The 19932-nt window shown below is 43.5% G+C and overlaps 1 protein-coding gene across 1 annotated transcript in view; it reads right to left on the bottom strand.

The window, feature by feature from the left end:
• The window catches only part of LOC149440824 (uncharacterized), a 115084-nt gene that overhangs the window by 70175 nt on the left and 24977 nt on the right, over window positions 1-19932 (bottom strand). The gene's annotated exons all lie outside the window — the stretch shown is intronic.

The following is a 19932-nucleotide window of genomic DNA, read 5'->3' as shown; positions in this document are numbered from 1 at the left end:
CTCCATCGCCACACTCTGCCATGTGCCACTTTCAGGTCTCCTCACACTGCTGGTGTGTTCCATTTTTTGTCATAGGGTGCTGGCAGATTACGGGCCTCCTATAGCTGCTGCCAGGCCCCTAATCTGCCATGGGCCCCTGTACCGCCTCCTCATGCTGCTGCCAGGTCCAGAGTCTCTCATGGGTCCCTGTACGGCCTCCCATTGCTGCTGTCTCCATCGCCACACTCTGCCATGTGCCACTTTCAGGTCTCCTCACACACTGCTGGTGTGTTCCATTTTTTGTCATAGGGTGCTGGCAGATTACGGGCCTCCCATTGCTGCTGCCAGGCCCCTAATCTGCCATGGGCCCCTATACCGCCTCCTCATGCTGCTGCCAGGTCCACAGTCTCTCATGGGTCCCTGTACGGCCTCCCATTGCTGCTGTCTCCATCGCCACACTCTGCCATGTGCCACTTTCAGGTCTCCTCACACTGCTGGTGTGTTCCATTTTTTGTCATAGGGTGCTGGCAGATTACGGGCCTCCCATAGCTGCTGCCAGGCCCCTAATCTGCCATGGGCCCCCGTACCGACTCCTCATGCTGCCGCCAGGCCCGTAATCTGTCATGGGCCCCTGTTGTCGCTTGTTGGCATATTCCGCTCGTTCAGATGCTCCTTCTCCTGCTACTCCTCTTCACGGATTCCGTCAGCAGTCTTTCTTGGAATCCGTTTCCAAGAGACAACAGTTTGCGAGCACGCACCCGACGGTGCAGAAGCTGAACGTCCTCCTGTCCAAGTTGCTGCTGCCTGGCTCGTAATCTGTCATGCGCCCCTGTACCGCCTTCTCATGCTGCTGCCAGGTCCAGAGTGTGTCATGGGCCCCCGTACCGACTCCTCATGCTGCTGCCAGGCCCGTAATCTGTCATGGGCCCCTGTACCGCCTCCTCATGCTGCTGCCAGGTCCAGAGTGTGTCATGGGTCCCTGTACGGCCTCCCATTGCTGCTGCCAGGCCCGTAATCTGCCATGGGCCCCCATACCAACTCCTCATGCTGCTGCCAGGCCCGTAATCTGTCATGGGCCCCTGTACCGCCTCCTCATGCTGCTGCCAGGTCCAGAGTGTGTCATGGGTCCCTGTACGGCCTCCCATTGCTGCTGTTTCCATCGCCACACTCTGCCATGTGCCACTTTCAGGTCTCCTCACACTGCTGGTGGTTACCATTTTTGTCATAGGGTGCTGTATGGCCTCCCATTGCTGCTGCCTCCACCGCCACACTGTGGCTCCACACTCTGGTTTTGGCCCCGTGACTGCCCAAATGAGTGAAGTGTGCGGTGATTCTAAGATCGACGGCACTCATCTGCATGTCATACTGACTGTCAGTATTATTTCTCTTCCCCAGCAGACTCCAAGGGCATTTAAATTAAAGGTACAGTGTTCTGCACTAATATAAAGGCTCTCTGAAGCCTAGAAACACCCTTTTATAAGTTAAATTCGCAGCGAATATATTCAACTCGAATCGAAATTTTTTCACGAAATCAGTCGAATCGAATTTTTGAATAATTCGCTCATCTCTAGTGACCAACACAGGGGACAGTCTAATTTCCATATGGTGCCAAAGAACATGTATCCTTATATCTTCATCACGTGCTCATAGGATATAAGTGGATTGCTCACTCACCAGACCTATTTGACCTAAATTACAGTGGTCAAAAGCGCTTTTTTGGAAAGATATAATGGAGACTCTGCCTCTGGTTGTCCTATGATATTTCCCCTACTCATCAACAGACAGCAAGTTATGACATCAGGGAGGATGGTAATGGTAGTTGTTTCAGCAAGCCAAACAGTGTGCAAACTCTTCAAAACTGGCTCTCCATACTCTTGGTAGAATGTTAGCAGCCACTCAAATAAACCAGAGATTAAACCATTGTAAGCGTAGCATTTATTAATATTGTTTGAATAAAAACATACAAGGTGAGCTCTCACATTTAAAGGTTCTATGTTAACCAGATCCAGCATGTACAGCTGTAAGATCTGAAAAGACGGCTGACGTGCGTTCCAAGCCAGGTTTCGGAGACGTCACGTCTGGCTGAGTGAGAGCGAGGCTTGGAACACAAGTCGGCCATCTTTTCAGATCTTAGAGCTGTATATGCTGGATCTGGCTAACATAGCACCTTTAAATGTGAGTGCACACCTTGTATGTTTTTAATTCAAACAATATTAATATTAATAAATGCTAAAATGCTACGCTTAGAATGGCTTAATCTCTGGTTTATTTGAGTGGCTGCTAACATTCTACCAAGAGTATGGAGAGCCCGTTTTTGAAGGAGGGTGGTATCCGTGATTGCAATATACCTGCTCTGCTTTTAGGGCCAGTTCACACTGCATGTAGTTCAGTTGCTTTTTTGCATCCAAAACACACAGAGAGTATTTTATATGACTGTCAATGTCATAGTTCACATCAGTTCTTGCAGTTCCAGAGCATTCCGGTTGCAGAAAAAAGTAGAACAGGCTGCATTTTTTGTGCACAGAATTGTACTGGAACGTGGTAAAATGCATAAAAAAAGCACCAAAATGCACCAAAAACACACTGGAACACACATGTCCCAATTTAAATTAAAGAAAAAGAGAGGGGGAAAAAATTAACTGGAATGCATAAAAAACTCACTGGAATGCATCAAAAACGCATCCGGAACACATCTGGACTGCGTTTCTATAGCGTGAACCGACCCTTATTGCTGTCCGGGATGGTATGCTGGATCAAGGTGTTATTTTACGGTGGAGCGTTTAGTGTCGCCTAAAGTGAAACTAAACTCTCTCAGTCACAATGAACTATTTCAATCCTTATGCTGGCGAAATTAGCAAATGGAAAAGTATATTATATTTTCTTGTTTTAACCTTTTTTTTGCATTTCTTCATTCACTTCCTGGTTTCTGGCTTAGACCAAATTGATGTCATACATCCCAGGGATCTTCTTGGGCGTTTTTTTCTTTCTTCTGGAGAAAGGAAGGAGGGGCTTTCTCATCAAAGCACACCCTCCTGTCTGCATGCCTAAACTAAGGGCAGATGGATTCCAGGAAGTAAATGCTATATGAATCGTATGACTTTGCTCAATATGGCCGCTGCTAGAAATGCTAGGGGGGTGGCTTTCAAAGTGATTTCTCAAGAAAATAAAGCATGGAGACATAGATGGATGGGTGAGTTTGCTTTGCACATTAAACACGAAGTAAAAAACGTTTTCTGTGTAGCGCTTAGACAGTGCCGAGACAAGGTCATCCAGCGCCCAGGGTGAAGATGGCAAACTGCGCCCCCCACCAAGTGGAGGGGAGGGGCTAATAACGACATATGGAGCAAAATGTATAGTATCTCACAGAATTGAGTACATCCCTCACATTTTTGTAAATATTTTATTCTATCTTTTCATGTGACAACACTGAAGAAATTACACTTTGCTACAATGTGACGTAGTGAGTGTATAGCTTGTATAACAGTGTAACTTTGCTGTCCCCTCAAAATAACTCAACACACAGCCATTAATGTCTAAACCGCTGGGAACAAAAGTGAGTACACCCCTAAGTGAAAATGTCCAAATTGGGCCCAAAGTATCAATCATGTGAGGGGTGAACTCACTTCAGCGAGATACTGTATGTAATGTTTGTAGCATGTGAAAAATAGTACCAATTATTATAGTGCCCTGCAGCAAACTAAAGAGTTTAACTGCTTAAGGACCGCCCTATAGTAGATATACTGCTACAGGGCGGCCCCTGTGTGCAGGATCATGTATATATACATCATTCTGCATTTCTGGGTAGGGGGCGGGCGCACACCCTACCTGCGCCACTGATCGCTGCCCCAGATGTCAATCACCGGGTCCTGGCCGGTGATTACCTGATGGCGCCCAGTGATTACCGGCAATCACCGACAGGGAGGAGGGCTGCATTGTTTACCAACAGCACTCCTCCCTGTCAGTTTGGGCACACTGCTCTGGATGGCTGAACACAGCCATCCAGAGCAGTGCGCTTACAGTGAAAAACAAACCCCTCGCTCCCTAGTAAAACACTCCCATCACACAGTAAACCCTTTGATTGCCCCTGATGTTAACCCATTCCTGCCCAGTGTCATTAGTACAGTGTCAGTGCTTTTTTTAGCACTGATCACTGTATTGGTGTCACTGCGGATGTCAGTGACACCAAGTCAGTTCCCCCCAGTGTCAGAATGCCCACCGCAGTCCCGCTATAAGCCGCTGATCGCCGCCATAAGTTGCTGATCGCCGCCATAAGTCGCTGATCGGTGCCATTATTAGTATAAAAAAAAATTTCAGTATCTATACAGCCATTTGTAAACGCTATAGCTTTCATGTAAACCAATTAATTTACACGTATTGTAATTTTTTTCTAGCAAAAACGTGTCGCAGAATACATTTTAGCCAACATTTATGACGAAATTTGATTTTTAAAATTTTTTTACTGGACATGTTTAATAGCAAAAAGTTTAAAATTTTTTAAATTTTTTTCAAATTGTCTGTCTTTTTTTGCTTATAGCGCAAAAAATAAAAACCGTACAGGTGATCAAATACCACCAAAAGAAAGCTCTACGTGTGGGAAAAATATAATTTTTTTCTCAAAATTGTCATTCTTATTTTTTATAGCGCAAAAAATAAAAAACACAAAGGCAATCAAATACCACCAAAAGAAAGCTCAATTCGTGGGAAAAAAAGAATGTAAATTTAATTTGGGTGCAGCGTTGCATGACCGTGCAATTGTCAGTTAAAGTAATGCAGCGGTGTAATGCAAACAGCTTCTTTAACCGCTTCCTGACTGCCCTATAGCAGAAATACTGCTACAGGGCAGCACAGGTGTGCAAATCACGTATATAAATGGGATTCGCGCTCCCGTGATTTTCATGCCCCTCCCAGATAGCTTGAGATTGCCCATCAGTACACCAGTAATCACATTTAACCCCTTGATTGCCAGGAACACGCTCATACATAATAAACCTACATTGCTAGTATAGTGTCTGAACGGATCAATATCTTTCATCAGATCAGCACTATACCAGCGTTCACATTAGTATAGTGTCCCCAAAAACACGGCGTTAGCTGGATCAGCCCGGCACCTGCCAGCACCTGTGTTTAGCTCCTACGCTCACCCCCCCTTCTCCCCCAGCAAGTGCAGTGTCAGTAGGTAACTGTCACTTGATACATTGCACACAAAACCGCAGTGTTCGCAGAATCAGGCTTGATCTCTGTTAGCACTTGCCGGTAAATTTTGATGACTCTCATATTCAGCAGAGTGTCAGTACTAGTGCCACTCTACCTTTTGGTGAACTGGCGAGCACCAGCGGCCTAGTACATCCTGGTCTTTCACATACCAGCACTGCAGAATCACTTGGTGATGTGGCGAGACCCATAAGTACAGTACAAGCTGGTGCGGTGGCGAGCACAAGTAGTGTCCACACAGGACCATAGAGCCCTTAGTATCCTTCCAAATGTGCTTGCAAATCCTGATTGGCAGCACACAAATTCTGCAGCACCCTGCAAATATAGTCACATGGAGCCCCCCGGATGCCCAGACTACATGGGGAGCAGTGGCAAGATAGTTTGGGACTTGGTGTCATCCTTTTTCCATATGGGGTACCACTTATACATAGACAATTTTTATTCAAGCATGCCACTATTTAGACATTTGTACAATCTTGGAATTGGCGCATGTGGCACCGTGCAACCCAATGTTTGCCCACCATTAGAAGTGGGTGGATGCAGTGTGGTATATTCTAATGATGGGCATACCACACACTTTTTCTGGCAGAGAGTTCTTCTCTTTGTTTCCTTCAGCCCACAGGCTGCATACAAAAAATAAAGAGCATAGCATATATACCCAACAAGGACCAGTACATGACTGGATTGTGAATGGTTATACCAGGATGATGCCTACAGCTGCAGGCATCATCCTGGTATCGTTTTTTTTCAGCCAGCGATTGGCTTTCATGTAAAAGCAATCTTAGTGGCTAATTAGCTGCAGGATTGCTTTTACAAGCAGCGAGGGATGATGCCCCCCCTCCCCTGCTGCCTTCCACAGCCTTCTTGGGCAGTCTCGTGCCATCAGGGGAGCCTGAAAATGCAGCTGGTGTTTCTGCCAGCTGACCATAGAGCTGATTGGAGACTGGAATGGTGCCAATCATCTCTATATTCCAAGAAATCGGAAGCTACGAGCATTTCATCACTTCAGTTTCGCAGGATATAAAAAGCGCCATTTGTAAATTGGGAAAGCATCTGTTCACACCGATCTTGGTGAGATTAGATAAAGGGCAAAGGAGATATCTAGAGTCTGATAAACCCCAGATTTCTCAAAAAAGAATACAGTATATGACAATGCCCATTGAAGTTATAGGGGATATTTGCATTCCCTGTGATAGCATTAAAAGTGATAAAAAAAATTAAAGGGACAGTGTAAAAATAATTAAAAATATCAAAATAACTTTAAAAAAAAATACCCTTACCTCCCCCCACGTGCATTAACCCTGTGCCGATGTGTAAACAGCAGTTGCATCATGCATGTGAGGTATCGCCGCGAACATCAGATCAAGGTCAGAAACAATTGAGTATATCAATATATATAATATCAATATAGCGATAGTATCTGTATGGTTTTTGTTCCATGCTGTTCAGGAATTTTTCCTACAGGTCAGCCATAAATAAATTGGCATATTGGGGTGCCATTTTACTTCCCATCGCAGTACCCATACATTGAAGATAGATGTCTTTATTGAAGGCAAAGTAGTTGTGTGTAAGTATGAATGTTGTGTACCTTATCCAGTGCAGAAAATGCAGCAAAGGATCTTATGTTGGCAAAACAGGACAGAAGTTGCAAACAAGGATGAATCTGCACAGACATAACATCAAGGAACATAAAGAAGATGACTTCTGCACACCTGTGGGACACCATTTCGCACAACCAGACCACACAATGGGAGACCTCAATATTTTAGTTCTTAAAGGAAATTTCAAATCCATTCAGTAAAGAAAAACTTTTGAACTAAAAATGATAAATCTATTTGAGACAAGAGATAACGGCCTGAATTTGGACATGGGATTCCTCAATCATTATCCAACAGTTTTATGCCCCCCCCCTCCTTTGCTTTTGCTGTATCTTATCTCTAGCCTCTTTTTTTTTCATCTCTTCTAACATTCTGCCAAAACTTTGTGATTTGTAATAGTACTGCTTGGACCTTGAAGAAGGAGACACTCCCCGAAAGCTTGTCCTCAAAATTGTATGTTAGTGCAAATAAAAAAAGTATCACGGACCAGACAGTACTCAATTGTTTCTGTCTCAAATGCACTAGTACGGCTACAATCACCTCAGATCAAGGTCAGTAATACTAACACTAGACCTCCTCTGTAAATCTAAAATGGTAGCTTGTAAAGGCTTTTAAAGCGTTGCCTATGGGTATTAAAAATGTATGCAGTTTATCACCATTGCACAGGGCATGCGTAGTTTTAAAGCATGTCATGTTTGGTATCTGTTTACTTGGCATACCATTATCTTTTATATATTACATAATTGGCCGATATATTGTGTTTTTGTGCATTAGAAGTAAAAAAAGGTGTATTTTTTTCATATAATTTGCGTTTGAAAATTCGCTGTGCGAGTACTATGTGACATAAAAAATTGCAGCAACCATTTTATTCAGTAGGGTGCCTACTTTAAAATATATATAACGTTTGGGGATTCAAAGTAATTTCCTAGCAAAAAATAAAGATTTTTTTTCATGTGAACAAAAAGTGTCAGAAAAGGCTTGGTCTTCAGGTGGTTAGAAGAGTGAATGATGTGTGGCATAAATTTCTAATGCTTGGTATAACATGCCCCTACCCCCCAAAACTACCCCTTTTTGGAAAGTAGACACCGCAAACTACTTGCTGAGAGGCATGTTCAGTCAATAGAAGAATTCATTTTTTTACCAGAAATATTTGGAAATTTTTTTTTTTACACAAAATTGTCACTTAAATGACTTATTGCTCACACATGCCATGTGTATATGTGGAATTACTCCCCAAAATACATTCTGTTACTTCTCCCAAGTATGGGGGTACCACATGTGAGAGACTTTTTGGTAGTCTAGCCAAGTACAGGACCCCAAAATCCAATAAGCACCTTCAGGCTTTTAAAGGGCTTTATTTCCTCATTACACTTCCTGACTACCTATCACAGTTATGGAGACCCTGAAATGCCAGGATAGCACCAACACCCCCCCCCCCTTTTTGGAAAGTAGACACCCCAAGGAATTTGATAAGAAGCATGGTGAGTATTTTGCAGATCTTGTTTGTTGCCAGAAGTTTTTGGAAAATGAAGAAAACAAAAACATATTTATATTTTCTTTTTTTATATTTCAAAGCCTTGTGAGAAAAAATTAGATCTGCAAAATACTCACCATGCCTCTTTTTAAATTCCTTGGAGTGTCTACTTTACAAAAAGGGGTCATTTGGGGGGGGGGGGGGTTTGGTGCTATCCTGGCATTTCAGGGCCTCCGAAACTGTGATAGGTAGTACGAAAGTGAAATGAGGAAGTTACACACCTTCAGGCTTTCAAAGTGGTCATTGGATTTCAGGCTCCTGTATGTGGCTAGTCTCCTAAAAAGTCTCACACGTGGTATCCCCATACTCAGTAAAAGTAGCAGAGTGTATTTTGGGGTGTAATTCCACATATACACATGGCTTGTGTGAGCAATATATCATTTAAATGACAACTTTGTGTAAAGGAAAAAAAAATGTTTTTGTCATTGTCCAAAAACTTGTGGAAAAAAAAATAATCTTCCATGGACTCAATATGCCTCTCAGCAGCTAGCTTAGGGTGTCTACTTTCCACAAATTGGTAATTTTGGGGTGTTTGTACTGTCCTAGTATTTTAGCACCTCAAGAAATGTGATAGGCAGTCAGTAAGTAAAAGCTGTGTAAATTCCATTATCTATACCATAGTTTGTAGACGCTATAACTTTCACACAAAGCAATCAATATACACTTATTGGAATTTTTTTTAATCAAAAACATGTAGCAAAATACATTTCTAAATTTATGATGAAATTTGAGATTTTTGCATATTTTTTATAACAGAAATGAGAAAAGATTGTTTTTTTTCAAAAACTTTTTTGTTTATAGCGCCTAAGATAAAAAAAAATGCACAGGTGATCAAATACCACCGAAAGAAAGCTCTACCTGTGTGAAAAAAGGACATAAATTTCATTTATGTACCATATTGCATGACCACGCAATTGTCAGTTAAACTAGTGCATTGCTGTATAGCAAAAAATGGTGTAAATTGCAGTATCTATACCATAGTTTGTGGACGCTATAACTTTCACACAAAGCAATCAATATACACTTATTGGGATTTTTTTTTACCAAAAACATGTAGCAGAATACATTTTGGCCTAAATTTATGACTAACTTTGAGTTTACTATATATTTTTTATTGCCGAAAGTAAAAAATTTTGTTTTTCTTCAAAAATGTTGGTCTTTTCTTGCTTTATAGCATGAAAAATAAAAAGAACACAGGTGATCAAATACCACCAAAAGAAAGCTTTATTTGTGCGTAAAAAAGGACATACAATTTGTTTGGGTACAGCATTGCATTACTGCGCAATTATCAGTTGAAATAGTGCAGCGCCGAATAGCAAAAAGAGGCCTGGTCACTTGCCTACCAGGCACTTATACCCCCTTCGTGCCCAGGCCAATTTTCAGCTTTCAGCGCTGTTGCTCTTTGAATGACAATTGCGCAGTCATACAACACTGTACCCATATGATATTTTTTTCACACAAATAGAACTTTCTGTGGGTGGTATTTAATCGCCGCTGGGTGTTTTTTTTTTGCGCTATAAACAAAAAAAAGCAAAAAATTAGAAAAAAAAATGTTTCTTTGTTTCTTTTTGCAAACAGGTAAATTTTCTCCTTCCCTGATGTGTGTTGTGGCTGCACTGATAGGCAGCACTGATGGGCACTGATGAGGTGGCATGGATAGGCAGCACTGATGGGCACTGATGAGCTGGCACTGATGAGGTGGCACTGATGATGCTGCACTGATAGGCGGCACTGATAGTTGGCACTGATGGGCAGCACTGATGGGTGGCACTGATTGATGGCACTGCTGGGCACTGACTGGTGGCATGGCTGGGCAGCACTAATGGGTGGCACTGATGGGGGGGGCACTGTGGGGCACAGGTGGGTGGCACTGCTGGGCACAGGTGGGTGGCATAGGTGGGTGGCACTGCAGGGCACTGAAGGGCACAGGTGGGTGGTACTGATGGGCACAGGTGGGTGGCACTGCTGGGCAACACTGATGGACACTGATCATCAGTGCCCTGATGATCAGTGCCAATCCATTCTCTGACAATTGCTGGTTCTAGGCAACTGTATTTACCCGGTGATCTGCTATGTCACTGGACAAAGTTGATCATGTGGTAAAAGGCCGCTGTGATTGGCCTTTTACCACATCACATGATCAGCTGTGTCCACAGGACACAGCGATCACAGAGAACGCCGGGTGCGCACCCTCCCGGGGGCATGCGAGAGGGCGCGTTCTGGGAGGACGTCACATGACACCCTCCCAGAACTGGGTAACCGTGCTGTAGCTGTCATTCGGCCATAGCGCGGTTACCAAGTGGTTAAAGACTAAGTTCCCCTTTTTAATACAAACAATAAATGCATTATTTATTACGAGCCTGAAACACATTGCACAGATTGTGGGTGAAGTGTCAGATTCCCTCAGACTGTCAGTGTAGCTGTCTGCCCGTACCTCCCATATGGACAGGCAATTACTGAAGTCCAGGAAGATCAATGAACTACAAGAGCACTCACCAGCACTCTCGTAGGTCATTGAGAACTACAAGCTATCAGGCGCAATGGTTAATGGTAGTTGTAGTTCATTCATTCACAGAACTCTATTAATGAATGACACAGCTGGGTGGCCAGAGCCCTGCACAACTGCACTGTATTTGAATTGTGGCAGCTGGTGTGGGGGGAGGATCCCCTGCCTGCTGTCACAATGAGGGACCGGAGGTGTCCAGGGCTACTGATTTAGTAGCATGTTACATGTTACACCTTGAATACGATTATGTACTTATCCTTTAACTGCTCTATAACAGAAATACTGCTACAGGGCGGCATGGTGGGCAAAATCACGTATATATAAGTGATTTTGCAGTTACGGGTAGGGGGCGCACACGGTGCCATTCGCACCTACCCGTACCGTCATTCGCAGTCTCGGCTGTCAATCACCGGGCCCCAGCCAGTGATTTCCAGCCAGCACTGGACGGGGGAGAGACCTGTATGTAAACAATACAGATCTCTCCCCTGTCAGCTCCTGCACACTGCTATGCAGAGCCATACAAAGCAGTGTGCTTACAGTGAAACACACACAGCCCACATAGTAAAACACCACACAGTAAACCCTTTGATAGCCCCACATGTTAACCCCTTCCTACCCAGTGCCTTAGTACATTGTCAGTGCTTTTTATTAGCACTTAACACTGTATTGGTGTCACTGGGGATGTCAGTGACATCAAGTCAGTTCCCCCCAGTGTCAGATTGCCCACCGCAGTCCCGCTATAAGTTGCTGATCGCCGCCATTACTAGTAAAAAAAAAATAAATAAAATTCCAGTATATATACTGCCATTTGTAAATGCTATAACTTTTACGTAAACCAATTAATTTACATGTATTGGGATTTTTGTTAGCAAAGACATGTAGCAGAATACATTTTGGCCTAAATTTATAACGCAATTTGATTTTTAAATTTATTTTTTTACTGGACATGTTTAATAGCTAAAAGTAAAAAATGTAGAATTTTTTAAAATTGTCAGTCTTTTTTGTTTAAAGCGCAAAAAATAAAAAATGTACAGGTGATCAAATACCACCAAAAGAAAGCTCTACTTGTGGGAAAAAAGAAGTTAATTTGGGTGCAGCGTTGCATGACCGCGCAATTGTCAGTTAAAGTAATACAACACTGTATCGCAAAAAATGGCCTGCTCAGGAAGGGGAGTAAATTCTCTGGATGGAGAGTGGTTAAAAAGACACTAAAAATATCTTTATTCTCCAAAAATAATCTATACACACCCACTAATTAACAGCCCTGTAGTCTTTTTCTCATTAAAGCGATTTGAACTGTGTTTTTATGCCACCTTGTAATGTCCTATGTGAGTTCCTGAACCTAGTCTTTTCCCTCCTCGTTCCTTGTTTGAAATGAGTAGTGCACATTAGTTGCAGTTATATGCACTGCTCTACACTCAGATCCCATAGTCCAGTGGTCGGCAAGCCGCGGCTCGCGAGCCACATGCGGCTCTTTACACATTTTAATGCGGCTCTTCTGTGTGCCGGGCGCTCGCTCCCCTCCCCTCCCCTCCCTCCTCTCCCCTCGGCCGCTCCCCTCCCCTCCCTCCTCTCGGGTGGCCGAGGACTCTGCAGCTAGCCCAGCAATGATTGGCCAGTCTCGCTGCCACTCACATCCTGATAGCTAGTGATTGGCTGTCAGGATGTGTGTAGGCGGGGCAGCGTGATGAACGTGAGGGGAGCTAGGCTCCTCTCACAGTCCGCCCTGAAGACCGGAACGGCGCGGGGAGCACGGCGAGAGGAACGCGCGGAGCAAAGGTAAGTGAATTGACACAGGAGGGACTTGACTTACTACTTGCTACTTACTTACTACTACTATATGAGGGATGAATTAATATGGGGGATGAATTACTATGGGGGATGAATTACTATATGGGGGATGAATTACTATGGGGGATGCATTACTATATGGGGGATGAATTACTATATGGGGGATGTATTACTATGGGGGATGAATTACTATATGGGGGAGGAATTACTATGGGGGATGAATTACTATGGGGGATGAATTACTATGGGGGATGAATTACTATATGGGGGAGGAATTACTATGGGGGATGAATTACTATATGGGGGATGAATTACTATATGGGGGATGAATTACTATATGGGGGATGAATTACTATGGGGGATGAATTACTATATGGGGGATGAATTACTATGGGGGATGAATTACTATGGGGGATGAATTAATATGGGGGATGAATTACTATAGGGGGGATGAATTACTATATGGGGGATGAATTACTATGGGGGATGAATTACTATATGGGGGATGAATTACTATAAAAACTTATTGAAACTAAAAACAGTGTACCATCCTATGTATTTTCAGTTTTAAAAATGTGGCTCTCAAAATAAATTTCAATCGTGGTTTTGGCGAGATTTGGCTCAGTTGAAAAAAAAGGTTGCCCACCACTGCCATAGTCCATAGTTCATTTCAGGTGTGAGAAGCAGGGTGGCCACATTCCTACATACAATGGGACCATGACGAATGAATGTAGCCACCCTCTAATCGGAAGTCAGATCACAGCAAATGAATGTGGAGATTTGGAAAAGGCTGAAAGCAATAAAGGTATGTTTTGAGTTAAGAATACATAAAGGAATAGAATATCATTTTTTTTAAATCAATCAGAGTTTAGTGTCTCTTTAATCCATCCCTGACGTATCTGGTTTGCTGTGTTTCTGTTTACACACTATGTTGTAGCTAGCATAAAATTATGTTAATGTATGTAGATTTTAATGCTATGCATTCTTCTTGTAATGTGATCATCCATGACTCCTCACTACTCTATGAGCTATTAACCACGCCCTACATGCCTGGTATGATTCTGCTGCATCAAGATAAAAGTTGTAAAGAACAATCATAAAATTAACACATTATATACAGACTGTTCACACTCAGAGAGTTTTCTATAGTAGGGGTATTGAATTAAAATTCAAGGAAGTCCGGTAACTAAATTTTTTTCCGGCTGAGGTCTGCATCTCAAGTGTGTGCTATGAAAAGATTTTAGTGATTGTATGCCTATCAAAAAATGAGAAATTTACTATTTGTAACAACTTATATCAGGTGTCCCCATCAGAGTGCCCCATTAGATAATGTGTTCCTATCAGAGTGCCACCTTACATCAGGTATTCTTGTCAGAGCGCCCCCTAATCTCTGGTGTCACCCACCAGTATGCCCCCTTACATTAGGTGTCCCCATCAGAGTGCCCCATTATATAAGGTTTCCCAATCACAGTGGCCCCTTACATCAGATATTCCCATCATAGTACCCACATCAGGTGTCCCCATCACATTAATTTTCCTCATCAGAGTGCCCCATTTACATCAGTTGTGCCCATCAAAGTGCCTTTTCCATCATATTTCCCCATCAGTGTGCCCCTTCACATCGTGTGTGCCCATCAGAGTGCATCTATCCACAATACGTGCCCATCAGCGTGCCCCCTTCACATAAAATGCCCATCAGCTTGCCCTCTATTTTATGCTAAGGGGCATGCTGATGGACACTCTATGTTAGGGGACACGTTGATGGGAACATTTTATGTTAAGGAGCACGCTGATGAACACTTTATGTTAGGGGGCACGCTGATGGGCACATTTTATGTTAAGGAGCACGCTGACGGACATATTTTATGTTAAGGGGCATGCTGATGGACACTTTATGTTAGGGGGCAGGCTGATGGGCACATTTTATGTTAAGGTTGATGGACATATTTTATGTTAAGGAGCACACTGATTTTATGTTAAGGAGCACACTGATGGACATATTTTATGTTAAGGAGCATGCTCATGGACATATTTTATGTTAAAGGAAATGCTGATGGACACTTTATGTTAGGGGGCACGCTGATGGACATATTTTATGTTAGGGGGCACGCTGATGGGCACATTTTATGTTAAGGCTGATGGACATATTTTATGTTAAGGAGCACGCTGATGGGCATATTTTATGTTAAGGCTGATGGGCACATTTTATGTTAAAGAGCACGCTGATGGGCACATGTTATGTTAAGGAGCACGCCGATGGACATATTTTATGTTAAGGAGCACGCCGATGGACATATTTTATGTTAAGGAGCACGCCGATGGACATATTTTATGTTAAGGAGCACGCCGATGGACATATTTTATGTTAAGGAGCACGCCGATGGACATATTTTATGTTAAGGAGCACGCCGATGGACATATTTTATGTTAAGGAGAACGCCGATGGACATATTTTATGTTAAGGAGCACGCCGATGGACATATTTTATGTTAAGGAGCACGCCGATGGACATATTTTATGTTAAGGAGCACGCCGATGGACATATTTTATGTTAAGGAGAACGCCGATGGGCACATTTTATGTTAAGGAGCACGCCGATGGACATATTTTATGTTAAGGAGAACGCTGATGGGCACATTTTATGTTAAGGAGAACGCTGATGGGCACATTTTATGTTAAGGAGCACGCTGATGGGCACATTTTATGTTAAGGAGCACGCTGATGGACATATTTTATGTTAAGGAGCAGGCTGATGGACATATTTTATGTTAAGGAGCACGCCGATGGACATATTTTATGTTAAGGAGCACGCCGATGGACATATTTTATGTTAAGGAGCACGCCGATGGACATATTTTTTGTTAAGGAGAACGCCGATGGACATATTTTATGTTAAGGAGAACGCTGATGGGCACATGTTATGTTAAGGAGCACGCTGATGGACATATTTTATGTTACGGAGAACGCTGATGGACATATTTTATGTTAAGGGGCACACTGATGGACACATTCTGTAAAATGTGTGGGCATTAAAATGTGCCCATCAGTGTGCCCCTTAAAGTGTCCATCAGCGTGCCCCTATAATTCTCTGAAGTACACACATACTTTGAAGGCAGGCAGGGAGCTGGAGATGTTAGCAAGCTTCAGGGGGCGGGAGCTGCGCTGAGAGCCTTATTGAAGGGGATGGGGTGCGACGCACATGTGATTATAGCTTGCGGGCAGGCAGGGACAAGGCATCAGGACCTGGAAGCGATAGTGAGCAGCAGGGGGTGGGGGACACAACGTCATTAGTTGCTGGGACGCCAGCAGTCCCAACAACCAATGACTGCTGAGCAGCGGGAATCTGACATTTAAGACTGACAGGCTGACGGTCCGGACAGGAGCGCTGCTTGGTCCGTGTTCGGACCGCGGTCCACCATTTAATGACCGCTGTTCTATAGGATGATGAAGGCGTTTGCAAAGAACACTTCAAAAAATGATTAATATGATAAAGGGGTGTTTCAAATTGTCACCGTGCTGGCATTATAAGGAAAGGGCCCTTTTCTGTTTCAATGTTTTATTTAAACAAGCAGGAGGAATACACGTATATAGTATACAAGAATGAATAGGTATTTATGACAATTTCATTGTATAAGGTAAGTTCAAATCACACTCATTGCCTGAAACCTAAAACCAATACAACCCCCTCCCCCCATGCTCTCCCTGTGTCCTGCTCTTTGAATCTTTTTATGAGGGTGGTCAGTGTTCGATGATGTAGGGAGTGGTAATGACATCATGGCATCAGCGCTGCTTTCTGGATCATTACAATACAAGTTCATGCTGCTGTAGTGTTTGCAATCTTGAGGACTGAGGACAACTAATGGCAGAAAGAAATTACTGCAGAGGACAGAACCAGAGAGCCATAGCTGCTTTTTTTGTTTATCACTTTCTGTCCAGCCAATGCTCATAAATAGCTGGACTGGTGCTTCCTAGATGCAGGTGGACAAACATATACATCCAGTGCTTGTGCACACATTCTAGCTGCACATGCTCTGATCGCTGTGTCCAAAGGACATATCGATGATCAGGGTGCAGGGCCACAAAAGTGGCCCTGCACCATGTGGCCCTGCACCACAGTCAGTCACAATGTTCCCAATTGCCACCACACCAGTCACAGTGTTGCTAGACCAGTGTAGGCAGAAACAGTGTTCCTGATCACTGACACACCAGTCTCAGTGTCATCAGACCATTGTGCGCTAGCAACAATGTTCCTGATCACCTCCACAATAGTCCCAGTTTTACCAGAGCAGTGTAAATCAGCGACAGTGTTTTTGATTGCTGCCACACAAGTCCCAGTGTCACCAGAACAGTGTATTTTAGCAACAGTGTTTCTGATCGCCAATACACCAATCTCAGTGTCACCAGACCAGCGTACACCATCAACAATGTTCTTGATCACCTCCAAACCAGTCCCAGTTTCCCCAGACTAGTGTAAGCTACCAACAATGTTCCTGATTGCTACCACACAAGTACCCAGTGTCGCCAAACCAGTGAAAGATAGCAACAGTGTTCCTGATTGCCGCTACACCAATTCTATTGTACCCAGACCAGTGTATGCCAGCAGCAGTGTTCCTAATCACTGCCACACCAGTCCCAGTGTCACCAGACTATTGTACACCATCAACAGTGTTCCTGAGTACCACCACACCAGTCCCAACTTCACCAGACCACAGTAAGCCAGCAACAGTATTCCTGATTGCTTCTAGTCCCGTTCCTAGTGTTGCCAGACCACTGTAAGCAAGCAGCAGTGTTCCCGATCACCACTACACCAGCCCCTATACCACCAAATTAGTGTAACTCCACCAACAGTGTTCCTGATCACCATCACAACAGTCACAGTTTCACCAGAACAGTGTACGCCAGCAACAGTGTTTCTGATTCTGCCACACCAGTGAAAATGTCACCAGGCCAGTGTAGCAATTAACAATGTGCCTGATCACTAGTAACATTAGTACAGTGTCACCAAACCAGTATCCTTGATCACTGTCACACCAGTGCAGTGTTACCTGTGCCTGCCATCTGAACTGACTGTGAACTATTTATTGACCACATTTCTGCCGCTGCCTGGACTGATCCCTGTTGCTGACCATGTCTCTGCCTGCCACCTGAACTGACCCCTCTGCAAGTCCCACTGACTATGTAACTGTGAGATACCAGTCCCAGCCATCCACTGTAGACAACTGCACGCCTGGAACAGGAACACTTGTGTTCTTCCTTTCTTCAGCCTCCTGTACTTCCTGGCCAAAGACTAGGCTTGCTTGGCTTACAGAAATGGGGACTGGAATAGGTGATGCTACATTCAGCTACATTCTCTGACTCACTCGTTCAAAGGTAACCATTACAGTACCCTGATTTTCAGGGGTGTCCCTAGAGTTGGTGTCACCCGGTGTGATAACACTTGGTGACACCCCCTCCGACGATCTTCGCAGAATGGATCGGATCTGCAGATTGAGCATAATGGATCGGACTCGTGCGGGGATCGTCGGCTTGCTTTACAACTTACCTCTTTGTGGAGCGGGTCTGGTGTCACCCTGTATAGGTTGCATGCTGATGATCCCCGCAGGATAGATCGGATCTGCGGATTGAGCATAATAGATCGAAGTCCAAACCATTATGCTCAATCCGCAGATCCGATTTTTCCTGCGGGGATCGTCAGCTTGCTTTCCAACTGACCTTTTCGTGGAGCGGGTCCGGTGTCATCCTGTGCGGTAGGTGTCACCCTGCACCTGCCTAGGGATGCCACTGCTGATTTTTATACAATTGGTTGATTTTTGTGATACATAAAACACAATGTTCGGTATATAATCAGTCTAGACACTGAAAACTCTCATACATGTTTTATCTTTGTACTCAGGAGGAGTAGCAGAATGTGTCTTGGGGTGAAATGTGGGGTGTTTGCTCATGCTGTGTGTGAAAAATATCTTAATAAATTGACAACCTTGTGTAAAAAAAAATATTTAAACACTTTCCAAAAAAGTGGCAAAAGATGAAGTCCTCGAAAGACTCACCTTCTTAAAAATACCTTGAGGTGTTCACTCTTCAAAATGTAGTAATTTTGTGGGTGTATCTACTGTCCCGGTGCTCCAGGGTCTCCAAAAATGTGATATGGATGCAGAAAGTTGCTGTACTGAAGGTGTTTCTTGAATTTTGGGCCCCTCTTTATGGCTAGACTGCGAAATAGTAGTATAAATATGGAATCCCCATACTCAGGAGGGTAGCAAAATTTGTTTTGGGATTAATTCTTTTACAAAGAATTTTATTATAGAATAGATAGGAGCAAAGAATCAGTCAAAAACAATTGCATTGACCAACAGGAATAAGACATACAAGGGATTCAATGAATATTCCAGAATATGTACTGGTGGAGAGACATAGAATTAAACTGTATACTTAAGTGCCATGTATTAAAAAAAAAAGAGAAAACAAGGAGTAAACAATTAAAGACCAATGACAATATAAACTCTAAGGAAAAATTGTCACTATATCAGCATACAAAAAGCAGAGAAGATATAAAATGGAGCCTCTCCAAATGTAGATAAGTATTCCACATGTAGGGCTCTCGAAGGAGTCCAGCATGAGGATTTAGTATTGCAGATGCGGCACTCAAAGCACTAATCACAATCAGTGATAGTAAAATAGTATAAAACAGATTAGACAAAAGAAAATAGAGGGACAAAGAGTAAGGAGACCAGGACAAAAACAAAAACAAAAAGGGCTCCAGGGCGATCGCAACAGAAAAAAAAAGAAAAAGAAACTAAACGTAAATTTTATATTGACAGAAGGAACTGGTCGAATCTCGATGGTTGGGCTATATCAAGCCAGGGACGCCATGTCTGCAGGAATTTTGAGTGGGTATCCAACAGTATAGCCGTCAGTTTTTCGTTAACCATTATGAAGTTCATCCGGTTTTGACAGCATCGAAGCTGAGGAGGGGAGTCTTCCAGGCCCTCGCGATTGTCAGCTTGGTGGCCATAAATAGGTGTGATGCCAGCTGCCGTTCGGGACGGAGTAGGCCTACTAATGGTTTAAATAAAAGCGCTTCATATGGGTTGCGCTTAATGTCTGTGTGAAACATAGTGCGGAGGAGGGCATAAACTCTGATCCACAATCTACAAACCTTAGGGCAAGTCCACCAGATGTGAACCAAAGTACCTACCTGTTGACAGCCCCAAAAACAAGTCGGAGAATATGTAGGGATAAAACGAGCCAGACGAGCAGGCGTGTAATACCATCGATAAAGAACCTTATAGCCATTTTCTAAAATGATAACATTC

The sequence above is a fragment of the Staurois parvus genome, unplaced genomic scaffold (assembly GCF_062004578.1).
Source record: "Staurois parvus isolate SC_StPar_1 unplaced genomic scaffold, SC_StPar_1.0 ptg001051l, whole genome shotgun sequence".
Classification (NCBI taxonomy): domain Eukaryota; kingdom Metazoa; phylum Chordata; class Amphibia; order Anura; family Ranidae; genus Staurois; species Staurois parvus.
Note: the sequence above shows the minus strand (reverse complement) of the source record. Positions and strands in the feature narration are given on the sequence as shown.